This window comes from Simochromis diagramma, unplaced genomic scaffold, assembly GCF_900408965.1.
Source record: "Simochromis diagramma unplaced genomic scaffold, fSimDia1.1 OVJJ01000295.1, whole genome shotgun sequence".
Taxonomy (NCBI): Eukaryota; Metazoa; Chordata; class Actinopteri; order Cichliformes; family Cichlidae; genus Simochromis; species Simochromis diagramma.
The window spans coordinates 269030-283862 of record NW_024386799.1 but is presented as its reverse complement, the minus strand read 5'-3'; the positions used below and the strand labels follow the sequence as shown (position 1 = coordinate 283862).

At 44.8% G+C, this 14833-nt stretch overlaps 1 long non-coding RNA gene across 1 annotated transcript; it reads left to right on the top strand.

Moving 5' to 3' along the window:
• The first annotated feature begins 1338 nt into the window (after positions 1-1338).
• LOC120729353 lies at positions 1339-14450 on the top strand. Its single transcript, XR_005694909.1, has 5 exons — positions 1339-1654; positions 2266-2699; positions 11271-11335; positions 11918-12458; positions 14401-14450. It is a non-coding gene; the product is annotated as an uncharacterized LOC120729353 (long non-coding RNA).
• Positions 14451-14833: the final 383 nt, after the last annotated feature.

The window sequence follows — 14833 nt, the reverse complement described above, 5'->3', positions numbered from 1 at the left end:
TTTTTTTTTTTATTTCTTTTGCTGGTCTGTGGCACATCGCACGTTCAGCTGCAGCGTGCCACTGGCCAACCGTCAGCACACACCCTCGCACTTATAAACCTCCCTTTTGCCCAGACGGGGAGTGTGTCACAGTGAAGCTGAAGGTGGAAGGATGCAGCTCGTCTCTAGCCTGTCTCTGCTGCTGCCCCTTCTCAACCAGGTGTGTGTGTGTTTTCCAGGGGTCGCGTGTGTGGCGTCTTCTTTGCGTCTGGCCTAAACAGTGTGTTAGATTATAATATTATTTTATGCCATGTTAGACCCCTAATTAAAGATTGTGAATTATTATGTAGTTTTAGTTTGCATTATTCCCCTGAATTAGAAGAAGCTGACAACTATTGCATTAGTTAAACTGATTTGCATTAAAGTAGACTGCTGATTTATTGTGAATGAATGATATTGTTTTATGATGCATTATACTGCTGAGTATAAGAAATACTGTTCGCAGAAAGTCATCGCCTTGTTTGTCTGATTAGAAGAGAGAGTATACTGGAGTTTTCTGCCCCATCTCAGCAGGAGCAGATAAACAGGGAGCCAAGGTTGTAGCTTAGGCGCCGTGTGAGAGAAAGCATGTGAGTGTTTAGGCTTTTGAGTGTGAGTGTTTAGGCTTTTATGATAAGGTGGAGGCACCAGAGGCTATAAGAGTTTGATCAATGCTCCACCATTTTGAGATCTGAGGCTGTCTGCATCAGTGTCCATCTCCCACGCGTGTGTGATCATTAAAATCATCGTTTGACTCAACCCGGCCGGACCAGTGTTGTTATTGTGGTTTTTCTCTTGTGTCCATCCCCAATTTGAACTCGTAACAAAACTTATATAAGAGAGAGACAGTTCAGATTTAGACATTTCTTGCCAGACATTTTGCTGGCATCCGGACCTGCCCCGCTGCCATTCGCATGGTCGGCCTCCTGAACTTGGCCATCTGGGCCTTTTTGGACTCTGTCCCTCCGTCCTGGGCCCCCTCCGCCCGCCCTGGTCGGGTCCTTTTCTGTTTTGTTTTGGTCGGTTTTTGTGTTTCTGCTGGGCTGTCTGGAGCCAGCCCTTGAGGGGGGGGTACTGTCATGGTCCTGGGTCGGTGATATTTATATCTGTGCTTTGTCTTTATTGTCTTTCCTCAGGAGAACAATCTCAAATAGATGAAGACCTGGTTAGCATGGTGATTGAGGACTCCCAGCCATTTAGCATTGTGGAGGACAAAGGATTCAAAAGATTTGTTAAATCATTAAATCCTAGCTATGTTCTCCCCACTAAAGAATCCCCCAGCAGCCTACACCTATTGTAACTAAGTGAGGATTCAGGGTCACCTGTTCCAGCCCTAACTATATGCTTTATCTTGAATCCAGGAGAGGGGCCTGAAAGCTGAAAGCCCTGCCTCCCATTTCCCTCCACTCCCTCTTTTGGGAAATCCAAATATAAAGGCAGGCAGGATCCTGTTCTTTTTCCAGCAGAGCCGCTCCTGTTATGAGATACAGCAAAACTCCCACAATTATGTTTCGGGTGTGTGACAAAACACCATAAACCAACAGAGGTGTTTTCCACCCTCACTCATGTGGTGAAGTCCCTGTCTTCGCGGATGAAGAGCACAACATGGAATCCTTTGAAAGGAAACAGTGAACAGGTGAGGGAAAAGCACATAAAATCATGCCAGAGGCTAAACTTGTTAAAATGCAACAGCCATTTGTTGTATGAGGTGATGTCAGAGGGACAAAGGTAATTGGCAGTAACATGATGTTGGTCATGATGATATAAAATAAAAACTAATTAGAAATATTAAACTATAATAACCATGTTGATAGTCATTACATGTTTTCATTTTGATAATTATGGCTTTTAGCAAATTAAAAATCTAAAGTCTATGATTTGAAATGATTAGAAAATTACACTACAGAAATGTCAAACTTATGTAAAGTGTGTTATTTCATGTAAGAGAATTAAACAACATTCTCTTATTGGCTTAACAGCATATTCAAAATGCTGTGTAAGTCATAATTCATGTCTGGCTTATTTCACAAAACCAGAATGTTATGTAATGTAAAAACAATTGCACAGATTAAAGAATAAATGTTAGTTTTTTGCTATGAATGTTTATGTATTCTATTGAATTGTCACATATTCTTACAACAAGCACTCTTTAGCATTGCAGCTACAATTTTACAGTTTACATTTTGTTAAATCATTGCTGTTTAATTTAAAATGTTCATGAAAAACCTTTTTTTAAATCTGTCTCAGGTCCGTGCAGTGGATGAAATGAACTATGATTTTCAAGCTCTTGCTTTGGAGTCGAGGGGACTTTTCTGTCTCTTTTAGATAACAGGATTGGTAGGAATCATTGCTGCGTTGCCTTTAGGAGGACTGCACGAAGGCGCTGGAGACGCAGAGTATCAAAAGGAAACGGGACAAAACAAAAAACAAAAACAGAGGTGACATGGACATCACTGACGGGAGAATGCTTCCACTGTGCACGGGCACCAAATAAAAGACAAAACGAAGAAAAAAAATATCTTTCTTACCTGGTTGAACTAAGAAAAAGACAGAAGAAAAAGCAAATGATGGTTTGCTAAACTCAAAGACAATGAAATCAATGGCAGTCTCCAACTTTGAGTTTTCATTTTTCACCATGAGACTGGACTTTGCCTCCAAAGGAAAAAAAAAACAGATCTCAGGTGAGATGTTCCCGTGTGGACCTGATTCAGTAGCATGTAGATCCGCCTTTAGCGGGAATAGCTCAACGTAATCTTGTGTGTATGACTTCATTAGTCTCCCACTAAAGAGCAAAGAGCAAAATGAAGACATTTCTACCATATGTCAGTGCAGAAAAGTGAAACATTGCTGCTTAAAAATTCACCAGAACACAGAAAATGAAATGTCTGATGCCTAACAGGGACAATACCCCAGATTCCAAGTATTATTATAGCATTGTGACCCTAGATTTGTAAACTTCTCTTGAAGAGAGTTAAAATATCAACCATGAAGCCAACTCTGTTTTATTCAGATATGTAGGCTCAGAATAATGCCACCAGTGATTAACTATAAATATGTATTTAATTGAAGTGAATAACTCCTGCAGCCTTGCTGCTGTTACAGGATTGCCATAAATAGTAAATGATCTGCCCACTGCTTTGATCCTTTACAACTGCTGCTGCTGCCGTTACTTTTTTGCCCCAAAAAGAAATGAATGACCTTTCTTTATTCTGAGTATGTACGACACAGGGGAAGTTTGGGGTACTTAAGAAAAGAACTCCTGATTGAGGTTGTCATACAGGGTTAAACAGAGAGAGAAAAATAGGGTTTTGTTGTAAAGGAAATTCTGAATCTTAACATATTTAATCAGTAAAGTGTCAGGAAAGAAATTACCCTAATGAGATAGGACAGGTTCCTCAAATTCTAGATGCTTGTGGTTCAGGACTAAAGCTAGGTGGTTCAAACTGTACACAGGAGTATTTACACTCATCTCCATGAATCATAATTGTAACTGATGATGATCATTGGTATTCCACTACATACTTTTATGAAAGCCTGGCAGTGTGCAATTTATGGTTAGGGAGGTGCCAGATTCATTTTCAAGTGTCCAGTGCACGGAAAGCTATTACATCCTCCACTGGCACAAACAATTCTTCTGCAGTAATTTAGAAGGGAGGGACCACTTAGCGGTAAATTTGCCATCTAGTCTATTTCTGTGATTGTGCTGGAGCAAAAAGTGAGCCTTCTGTCCATTAAAGACAAACAAACAGTGCTGCAGGGCAAATAAAAACCTAACAAAGTGGCCGGTGAATGCAGATTTTAAGTAGCAATAATATGAAGGATCGTTAGGTGAGAAAATAATCGCGAAATCCATCAGACACGTGCATCTCAGTGCGTGTTGTTTTTGTGTACTGCGGGTAAAAGCCCACACGGTGTCTGGTCTGACGCTCTTTGTCATGTCATCCATACAACATGAAAACACTTGAAGTTAATGGAAGAATCAGTAAATCTCCACCCCGGCATTCCCTCAGACTTGACTGGTGGCTGAGCTGATAAGTCCCTCTTTATTCCGCCGCCTGCTGCCATAAAAGCGCCAGGGAGCTCATTGTGCGGAGTACCCTGTGAGCCTTCATCAGGAACTCAATGGGGATGTGGCGGACAACACTGGAGGCCAACCTCAAGCCCATAGCACAAGTCACCATCAAGTGCGGGATCTTCCAAGGACATGCTCTGTCCCCACTGCTGTTCTGCATAGGCCTTAACCCCCTCAGTGAGATAATTGACAAGACTGGCTACAGATACCGACTACATAATGGAGCAGTTGTCAGCCACCTCCTGTACATGGATGACATCAAGCTGTATGCCAAGAGTGAACAAGACATCGATTCACTGATCCACACCACCAGGATATACAGCAATGACATCGGAATGTCGTTCGGGCTGGAGAAGTGTAGTCGGATGGTAACCAAGAGAGGGAAGGTAGTCAGAACGGAGGGGATCAAACTACCAGAAGGCAACATTGCAGACATAGAGGACAGTTACAAGTACCTGGGGATCCCGCAGGTGAATGGGAAACATGAAGAAGCTGCTAGGAAAGCTGCAACCACCAAGTACCTGCAGAGGGTCAGGCAAGTCCTGAGGAGTCAGCTGAACGGTAAAAACAAGATCCGGGCCATCAACACCTACGCCCTGCCCGTGATCATGTACCCTGCTGGGGTAATAGGCTGGCCAAATGAGGAGATAGAAGCCACTGACATCAAGACAAGAAAGCTCCTTACCATGCATGGAGGGTTTCACCCCAAGTCCAGCACCCTGAGGCTGTACGCTAAGCGGAAGGAAGGGGGCCGGGGACCTGGTAAGTGTCAGCACCACAGTCCAGGATGAGACAACGAACATCCACGAATACATCACGAAGATGGCCCCAACTGACAGCATGCTCTGTGAATACCTCAGGCTACAAACAAGGCATGCTGATAATTTTCTGATGATGATGATCCTCATCCCATCAACTAGAAAAGAAAGGGCGCTAACTTCACTCATAGATGGAGAAAGATAAGAAAGACAGGACAGGACAGGAACAAGAGTGGTTAGATTTAAAAGGTAAGGACCCTTCAGTGACGCTTGATAAACTGCAAATTTAAACCTTGCATGTAATGTCACACTTTTAATTACATATTGGTTATGTATATGATGTGTACATTAAACTGTCTGTAAAATATATGCATGGCCTCATTAATCCTTCCAAGAACATAAAGAGTAACATGGCACCAGATGGGCTGGCTGCTGCACCAACACACTGCTTTGCATTAATGCTTTCTGGTCATCCTTTTTCAGCAACAATATTCACTCCTTGAATCCTTGAATAGGTTTAAATACCACAGATGGCCAACCAGCCCTTAGAAAATTATACAAAGTCATCTAATGAGGCTGATTATAGTTTCTATATGGGAAACATTGTTTCTTCACTACCCTGCTTTTACGCACCACTTTCTTATATGCGTTTTTCTTGTTAACACACAGAGTACACACCGCTGTGCACAGCACACGCACACGTAGTCAGCTAGCTCGCCTCTTCACCTCTGAGCTACAACATGGCAGAGCTGCCTCTGTCACCTGATGAATAACAGTGAGACATTCCACATACATGCAGTCACACATGTGCTTCAAATACAGTCATGAACCAACAAGTCATCCTCCAATTCCACCTGTGATCTTGTGTCACCATTACTCTCTGAGCTTTGTGTTGGTTCTTCTGTCACCTGACCAAAATTACTCCAAGAACATCATTCAACTCTATAAATCGCACTATAACTGATGTGCACATATACAGCTGAGCTAGCGCCCCATCTTTTTTGGTGTGACTAAGAATTGGTGTGCACACATATGCAAGTCAGCAAACACACCCATTGAGATTTTCTGTGATTGAGTAGTCCAACATCTACTGAGTTTAAAATACAACTAATTGCATTAGTTAAATTGTCTTACATACCTAAAGACCTGGATGGCCGCTAACTTTCTGCTTCTTAATTCAGATCAAACTGAGGTTATTGTACTCGGCCCTGAAAATCTTAGAAATATGGTATTTCGAAAGTTTTAAGAGACCTCGTTGACTGGAAAAGTTCTCCGCCAGTTTCTTCATCCCACAGGGATTCTGTTAGGCTATGCCCACTGTGGACCTGCATAATGCCAGCAAGGACAGGAATCCTAAAGTAAGCATCCAAATACTCTTCTTCCTTCTAAATTGGTGCAATCGAGGATGATTTTCTTGATAGGGTATGGCATGAAAAGGTCAAAAGAAGACTTGATGTCTTCATCAACAGAACAAAGAAGCGCCGGGGAAAACGCGCTGGTATTAGGAACAGACTGAGACAGCAGGCGCATCGCGCACCACTGCCCAGTATCCTACTGGCCAATGTACAATCCATGGAGAACAAGCTCGATGACCTAAGAGCAAGGGTCACCTTCCAACGTGACATGAGGGACTGCAACATTCTGTGCTTCACGGAGACATGGCTGACCCCCACCGTGCCGGACCAGGCCGTAACTCCGTCGGATTCATTCTTTGTGCTCCGCGCGGACAGAACGGCAGAGTCGAACAAAACCAAAGGTGGAGGAGTGTGTTTCATGATAAACAGAAAGTGGTGTGATGCCAGGAGCATTTCTACTCTCTCCAGCGGCTGCTCGCCACATCTGGAGTTCCTGAGCATTAAGTGCCGCCCTTTCTATCTGCCCCGTGAGTTCACCTCAGTCATCGCCACGACGGTCTACATCCCACCCCAAGCGGACACAGGTATGGCTTTGTCCGAATTACATGATGTGCTGAGCTCGCTTCAAAACAAGGACCCGGGCGCAGCCCTCATTGTAGCAGGAGACTTTAACAAAGCGAACCTCAGACAAGTCATGCCAAACTTTTACCAGCATGTCTCGTGTCCAACGAGAGGGGATCGGATTTTGGATCACTGCTACACGCCATACAAGCAGGGCTACAAAGCTGTCTCACACCCGGCTTTTGGGAAGTCTGACCACAACGCCATCTTCCTCATTCCCCAGTATAAACAAAGCATACGGAGGGAAGACGTGACCACGAGGGAGGTAAAACGGTGGACTGCCCAATCAGAAGCTACGCTACAGGACGCACTCAACGACGTAGACTGGGACATGTTCAGAGCATGCGCAGTCGACATCAACGAGTTTACGGAAGTAGCAGTATGCTTCGTCAATATGCTAGCGGAGGAGATTATCCCCACTGCGAGAGTCACCACATTCCCAAACCAGAAACCGTGGATGGACAGATCGATCCGCACTGCAGTAAACGCCAGGACCGCCTCCTACAACGCGGGTCTCGCCACTGGCGATATGAGCGCCTACAAAGCGGCCTCATACGGCGTGCGGCGCGCGGTGAGAGATGCCAAACGCAGGTACCGGGAACGTGTGGAGCCCCGCTTCCACCAGGGCGACACACGGAGTATGTGGCACGGACTACGCACCATTACGGACTACAAAGCCAGGGACACTGCGCTGATCAACGCCGACTCTGCATTCACCAACGAGCTGAATCAGTTCTACGCCCGTTTCGAGGTTAGCCAGGCGGCTAATGCTATCTACCGCCTGACTACCGAGGACAGTGACATCATCAGCGAGAGCCCGGTGACCAGCATCGCGGAGCATGACGTCCGAGCGGCACTGAGGAGAGTGAACACAAGGAAAGCGGCGGGGCCAGACGGCATCACCGGCCGTCTGCTGCGCTGCTGTGCTGACCAGCTAGCAGGTGTGTTCACTTACATCTTCAACGAGTCCCTGGCGAAGTCTGTGGTCCCCACATGCTTCAAAAGATCCACCATCATCCCTGTGCCCAAGAACAGCAAACCCTCATCCCTGAACGATTACCGGCCAGTTGCACTGACCTCGGTAGTAATGAAGGTGTTTGAGAGGCTGCTGAAGAACATCATCTCCTCCTCCATCCCAGACACCACAGATCCGCTGCAGTTCGCCTACAGATCCAACAGATCCACAGAGGATGCCATCGCCCACGTCCTACACACCACTCTCAGCCACGTGGACAAGAAACAGGGTAACTATGTGCGAATGCTGTTTGTTGATTACAGTTCAGCGTTTAACACAATAGTGCCCTGCAGACTGTTCACAAAGCTGAGGGATCTGGGACTTAACAGCCGTCTGTGTGCATGGGTGTTGGACTTCCTCACTGGCAGAACTCAGGTGGTGAGGGTGGGCAGGTGCTTCTCCAACAGCATCACCATCAACACAGGAGCACCTCAGGGATGTGTCCTCTCGCCACTGCTCTACTCCCTCTACACTTCAGACTGTGTGGCCACCCATGGCTCCAACACCATTGTGAAGTTTGCTGACGACACAGTGGTGTTGGGTGCCATCTCCAACAACGATGAGGCGGCCTACATGGATGAAGTGAAGAATCTGGCATCGTGGTGCCAGGACAACCACCTCCAGCTGAACGTCAGCAAGACCAAGGAGCTGGTGGTGGACTTCAGAAGGGGTCAGCACAGAGACTACAAGCCCATCATCATCAATGGAGCTCCAGTGGAGAGGGTGCAGTCCTTCAAGTATCTTGGTGTCCACATCTCCTCAGACCTGACATGGGCTGCCCACATTCAGGTCCAGACCAAAAAGGCTAGGCAGCGCCTGTATCACTTACGACAACTGAGGAAGTTCAGGGTCTCTCCAAAGATCCTCAGGATTTTCTATACAGGCGCTGTGGAGAGCATCCTCACACAGAACATGACATCGTGGTTTGGGAACAGCTGTGTGAAGGACCAAAAAGCTCTCCAGAGAGTGATCCGTACAGCAGAACGCTGCTGCAGGATTGCTCTCCCCCCGCTTCAGGACACCTACACCAGGAGATGCCGGACTAGAGCAGCGCAGATACTGAAGGACCCGTCCCATCCTGGCAACAAACTGTTCCAACTTCTGCAATCTGGTAGAAGGTTCCGCATCATCCGGGCAAGGACAGAGAGACTCAAGAGGAGCTTCTATCCCCAAGCCATCCGTGCCCTAAACACACACACCCGCCCTCTCACATCATCTATAATTGACTGAGACAGGACTCTTCCAGACACTAAACCAAGGAACAATGTACATTTCAATTTCTTTAATTTTAAATATGTTTGTATTGTCTATCCTGTGAAATAGTCAGATGTCTATTCATATTAATGTACAGAATTCACCTGCTTGCTGCTACTACTGCACATTCACCCAGTGTATATACTATATGTCTGTATATATATATATATAATGTTCTTCCTCTACACCCCCCCCCCCCCAATTTTTGCACATGTCGAGGAGCGTGTCAGGCTACATTTCACTGTGTGTTATACTTGTATAACTATGCATGTGACAAATAAAGAACCTTGAACCTTGAACCTTATGTCTTGTGCATGAGTGACTGCCAAGCGTGTAGGTCCTAGGATCATCCAAATCACATTGGCAGCCATGAGGGGGGGTTCATTTCTTGAGCAGGAAGACTACTCAGTTTTTGCCTTGTTTTGAAATCCATACAGTGTTATTTGCAAGCTGCTGAGAGTCTGGCCCTATAGCTGGGTGCTCACAGGCTCATCCTGAGGCTAAAAAGACAGAAAGCAGGCCTTTATGAGATGATTGCATCTCACATTGGGCTCTGCTTGAAGTAACAGGCAGAAGTGGGATCAGACGCTCACCCTGTAATTGAGCATTTACCCATGATGCTGTGTGGAAATCCTTTTTTTTTTCAACTGATGCTGCTGGACAGGTTGAATATTTTAGTAAAGACTCCTGTGAATGTCAGATGTGACTTACTGAAAGGAAGTATGGCCTCTAGAAATTTAAGGAGGATTTGGGAACTCTGTCCCTCATTTTATTAATTACATTCACTGCCCACACTTAAAACAGAAAACACATATACAGTGCAGTTTTGTTTAGAGGTTATGTAGTAAAAACAAATCAGAAAGTATTCAGAGTATGAAAGTAAAACTTTGCATGACTTCATTAAATATAGTAAAGTTATAAAAAGAACAGCTGATTGTGAGGGGGTCAGGGGTTATGGAGCAAGTGTTCAGCTTTGCAGCTTTAGGTTCCAATAAAACAAGCACGAGCAGGTCATTGGCTGTCCTGAGAGAACAGCTCTTCTTTCAGACGATAGTAACGCCCTTTTTTGGCCATCAGCACACTGTGCGTCCCCTCCTCTACGACCTTGCCGTTCTCCAAGAAGATGATGTGATCGGCCTGCTCCACAGTCTTCAGCTGATGAGCCACGACCAGCACCGTCCGGCTCAATAAGAAGCTCATCTCTGCCTCTACTTCTCGGCTCTACTCATTAACTGCTTTCACTTGTTGCCAACATGCGTCCTTCCCTCGCCACAGCGGTCCTGCCGCCCAGGACCCGTTCCCACAATCCACCCAACCTGTCCGTTGGGGGCCGCGAACACCTGTCGGCCCCTCCCAAACCTAACCCTGTCTTCCTCAGTGACTTTGCTAATCTACTAACCCATCTTTCATCTCTCTCCCCAAATGTGATCTTGGTGGGAGATTTCAACATTCACATGGACAATAATGACCTTCTGCTCACCAGAGGCTTTTCCTCCTGTCTCGAAGGCTCTGAATTTAAACAATAAAAAATGTAAATGTGCATATACAGTATGTAAGGCAAAAACAGAGTTGGTACAATTTTAACAAGCTCGAAAGTCAATATTTGGTGTGACCATCTTTATTCTTCTACACAACTTGAACTCTTATTGGTAGCTTTCTTGTCACTTCTTTAAGTCACCATCTCGAAGCTAACGGGAGGTCGAGACCTACTACAGCCGGGAGGAACACTGCTTTCCCGGCACAACGTGCCTCGACCTCCCTGTCGGCTTCGAGCTGGCGGCTAAAACTTTTGCGAGAGCTCGCAAAACTTTTGTGAGATCCCGAGTTTGTTTTGCGAGATCCCGAGTTAGTTTTGCGAGATCCCGAGTTAGTTTTGCGAGATCTCGCAAAAGTCCGTCTTAATTTTTTTTTCTTCCATGTCCCCTGCGGGGCTCCGTAAGTTTCTGTGTGAAACAGAGCAAAAAAACAAAACAAAAAACCAACAGATTTGTCAAAACCAAACTTCGCTACAGCTTTCATGTTCTTCTAATTGTCATCAACATGTAGCAGTGTGAACTCTATTTGTCTTTCCGGCTAGAAAATGAACTGATGCTACAGAACTACAAAAGAAAACTACAATAAAAGCTTGTTTTATCTATATAATAACAATAATAACAATAGCAGTATATGTTTTGCAGTGAGCACCATAGTGAAACCTGCAAACATTTGTGAAGATGTCCCTACAGGGCGCCCGCCCATTCAGGTGAGCAGAAAGAGCCACGTTTGCTTGAGTTCAACGCTGACAAATTATATATAGTTGTCAGAAAGGATTAGCTCCAAACACCATGTAGGTTTGAAATTATAAACCAACCATCAGTGTTGTAGTCAGAATGAGCTGAGTGGCAAAAAACAACATTCAAATACTCAAAATGTGCTCTATGCCATTTCTTTCCCTTTTGTCATGAATTGGCCGATACAGTACTATGTCCACGTGTGTATTTTCTCTGCTATATGAGATACCAGTAGTTGTGTCACATAAAGCTGCAGGTGCAGATATAAAGGAGGTTTCAGCTTTTAAAAGTCATCACTATTGACAAGTGTCTTTTCTCGCTTTGTCATTGCTAACAATCCTTTGACTTTTCAAATAAGTAAATAAAGTCTTTAAATGCACCGCAGCAGGCGAACCTTACGGGACATGAAGAAAAAGAAGCTTTGATATGAAGCACCGAGTTGTGTATGTGCAGCTGGTGTTACTGCACTGCAGAGGGAAGCAGCGCAGGAAACAGGCGCACAGAATGAGAGAGCAAAGCACACGCACAAAACAACATGTTTTTCTTCCATTCAGAGAGGTCACGGTAACTGCGACTGCTGCGAGCCTGTGTTAATCAGAAACCCACCGCAGACTCACATGTAAAAACAGAGCTCTCAGAGAACAGACGAATGGATGGACGGACAGATGGAGGGGGAGAGCCATGATAGATGGGAGGTTGGTTAAAGACAGGGTTAGAGAGAAAGAAGCTCAGAGAGCATCCTGGCCACAGACTGACATGATGAATCGCTATCACTCTCATTCACTCGGTCTCCTTAGCACGCACACACACACACACAATGTAATGGATGCTCTCACCCGTCTCTCTGCTCAGGCTTCTCCTGCAGGCCGGACAGCAGCGTGTACAGACAGTGGTCGTAGCTGTCCAGCAGCCCCGACGGCAGCTGGCTGAGGTAGGTGTTGTACTCCTGATAGAGCAGCGAGAAGGCCAGGTCGCTCCTCGTCCTGATGTCGTCCAGGATGAAGTCCAGCACGTCAGCTTTCATCATCCCGTCGAACTGTGTCACAAGCCGGGAGAGGAGCTTCACCCGGACCTGTCGCACATATTTCAAACCAGGTCATATCATTGCTTCGTTTTTGTTGTTTGCTTCTTAGTCTCCATTGTTACAGTAAAAGTGTCACTGAGAAAAAAAACCCTCCCTTTTCCAAGAGGCAGCGTCCAGTGTAACTCAAACAGTGCCCGCAATAAAATCTGCCATAACCTTGGCATTTTACTGATCTATTGATGGCATTTTGGGCAGCTATCATCCAGCTCTGCACTCCCTGTCAGACACGTTAACTCAAGTCTCAGCTGTGACAGTTCCTCATGATCCTTCCTGTTGGGAACTCCACAGTTTTCCCATTTAGTTTAGCTTATTGCCAACAAAACATGGCATCGCACAATAGTCACAGAACCACGTTTACACCACTGATATTACTTCTGTACTACTTTTAACATAATAAATGGTTGAATTCAGCATGAAATACTGTGTTCTTTCAGCTGAACATGAGAGGTTTTTGGACAAAGTTTGTGTTTTTTTCCATTGTTTAAGCACTGCTTCCAGCCAAGAGTGATACCATATATGCCCCATAGCTGCAGAAAAGGCTAACATTGTTATCTTTTTACAAAAACAGCTGAACATGAGAGGTTTTTGGACAAAGTTTGTGTTTTTTTCCATTGTTTAAGCACTGCTTCCAGCCAAGAGTGATACCATATATGCCCCATAGCTGCAGAAAAAGGCTAACATTGTTATCTTTTTACAAAAAAAACAGCTGAACATGAGAGGTTTTTGGACAAAGTTTGTGTTTTTTTCCATTGTTTAAGCACTGCTTCCAGCCAAGAGTGATACCATATATGCCCCATAGCTGCAGAAAAGGCTAACATTGTTATCTTTTTACAAAAACAGCTGAACATGAGAGGTTTTTGGACAAAGTTTGTGTTTTTTCCATTGTTTAAGCACTGCTTCCAGCCAAGAGTGATACCATATATGCCCCATAGCTGCAGAAAAGGCTAACATTGTTATCTTTTTACAAAAAAGCTGAACATGAGAGGTTTTTGGACAAAGTTTGTGTTTTTTCCATTGTTTAAGCACTGCTTCCAGCCAAGAGTGATACCATATATGCCCCATAGCTGCAGAAAAGGCTAACATTGTTATCTTTTTACAAAAACAGCTGAACATGAGAGGTTTTTGGACAAAGTTTGTGTTTTTTCCATTGTTTAAGCACTGCTTCCAGCCAAGAGTGATACCATATATGCCCCATAGCTGCAGAAAAGGCTAACATTGTTATCTTTTTACAAAAACACAGCTGAACATGAGAGGTTTTTGGACAAAGTTTGTGTTTTTTTCCATTGTTTAAGCACTGCTTCCAGCCAAGAGTGATACCATATATGCCCCATAGCTGCAGAAAAGGCTAACATTGTTATCTTTTTACAAAAAAACAGCTGAACATGAGAGGTTTTTGGACAAAGTTTGTGTTTTTTCCATTGTTTAAGCACTGCTTCCAGCCAAGAGTGATACCATATATGCCCCATAGCTGCAGAAAAGGCTAACATTGTTATCTTTTTACAAAAACAGCTGAACATGAGAGGTTTTTGGACAAAGTTTGTGTTCTCCATTCTTTAAGCACCGGTTTGGGTGTGGTTTCTTCCTGTCAAGTCTGCATGCACAAACATTCAGTTTCACAAGAATACAACAGCTCAGTGACTAATTTACAAGTCCAATTCTTGCTAAGGATTTAACATTAGATAAGACTTTGTGGTTTTGTTAGAGCAATGATGGTTACATAGCCCTGTAATTGAAACACAACTGAGCAACAACAAGAGTCAGGGCGAAGCCCCGCCGTCCCCACCCACCACACACACACACACACACACACACACACATGCACACACACACCACTGTCTGCTGACTGTCTGTATCTCTGCTTTACATTACATTACTCCCTGCTTGTTTGGGGGCACTACTTAGATGCCTTAACTACTGACCTACATACCTTTCATATCTTGCATGTGTCTGCAGAAGGGCTGGACAAAGCTGGACTGAAAGACAGCACAGAGGCACTAATCATGGCAGCACAAGAACAAGCTCTGAGTACAAGATCCATAGAGGCTGGGGTCTATCACACCAGGCAAGACCCCAGGTGCAGGCTGTGTAAAGATGCCCCAGAGACAATCCAGCACATAACAGCAGGGTGCAAGATAACACTGAGGTGAGAGTGGTTTGTAATAAAGTCTGTGTCTCACTAGAAAGTTGATGTGGTTAAGATGATGTCCGATTGCTTTTGAAATCTTTCCTTCTAACCTTGGTCCGTGTGTGTGTGTGTGTGTGTGTTTCCTTCCTGCAGGGATATCTGGTCTCTGGGATGTGTCCTGTATGAACTCTGTACCCTAAAACATCCAGTAAGATAGCATGTGAGCTGTGCATAGGACTTAGCACTTGCAACAGCTAAAAC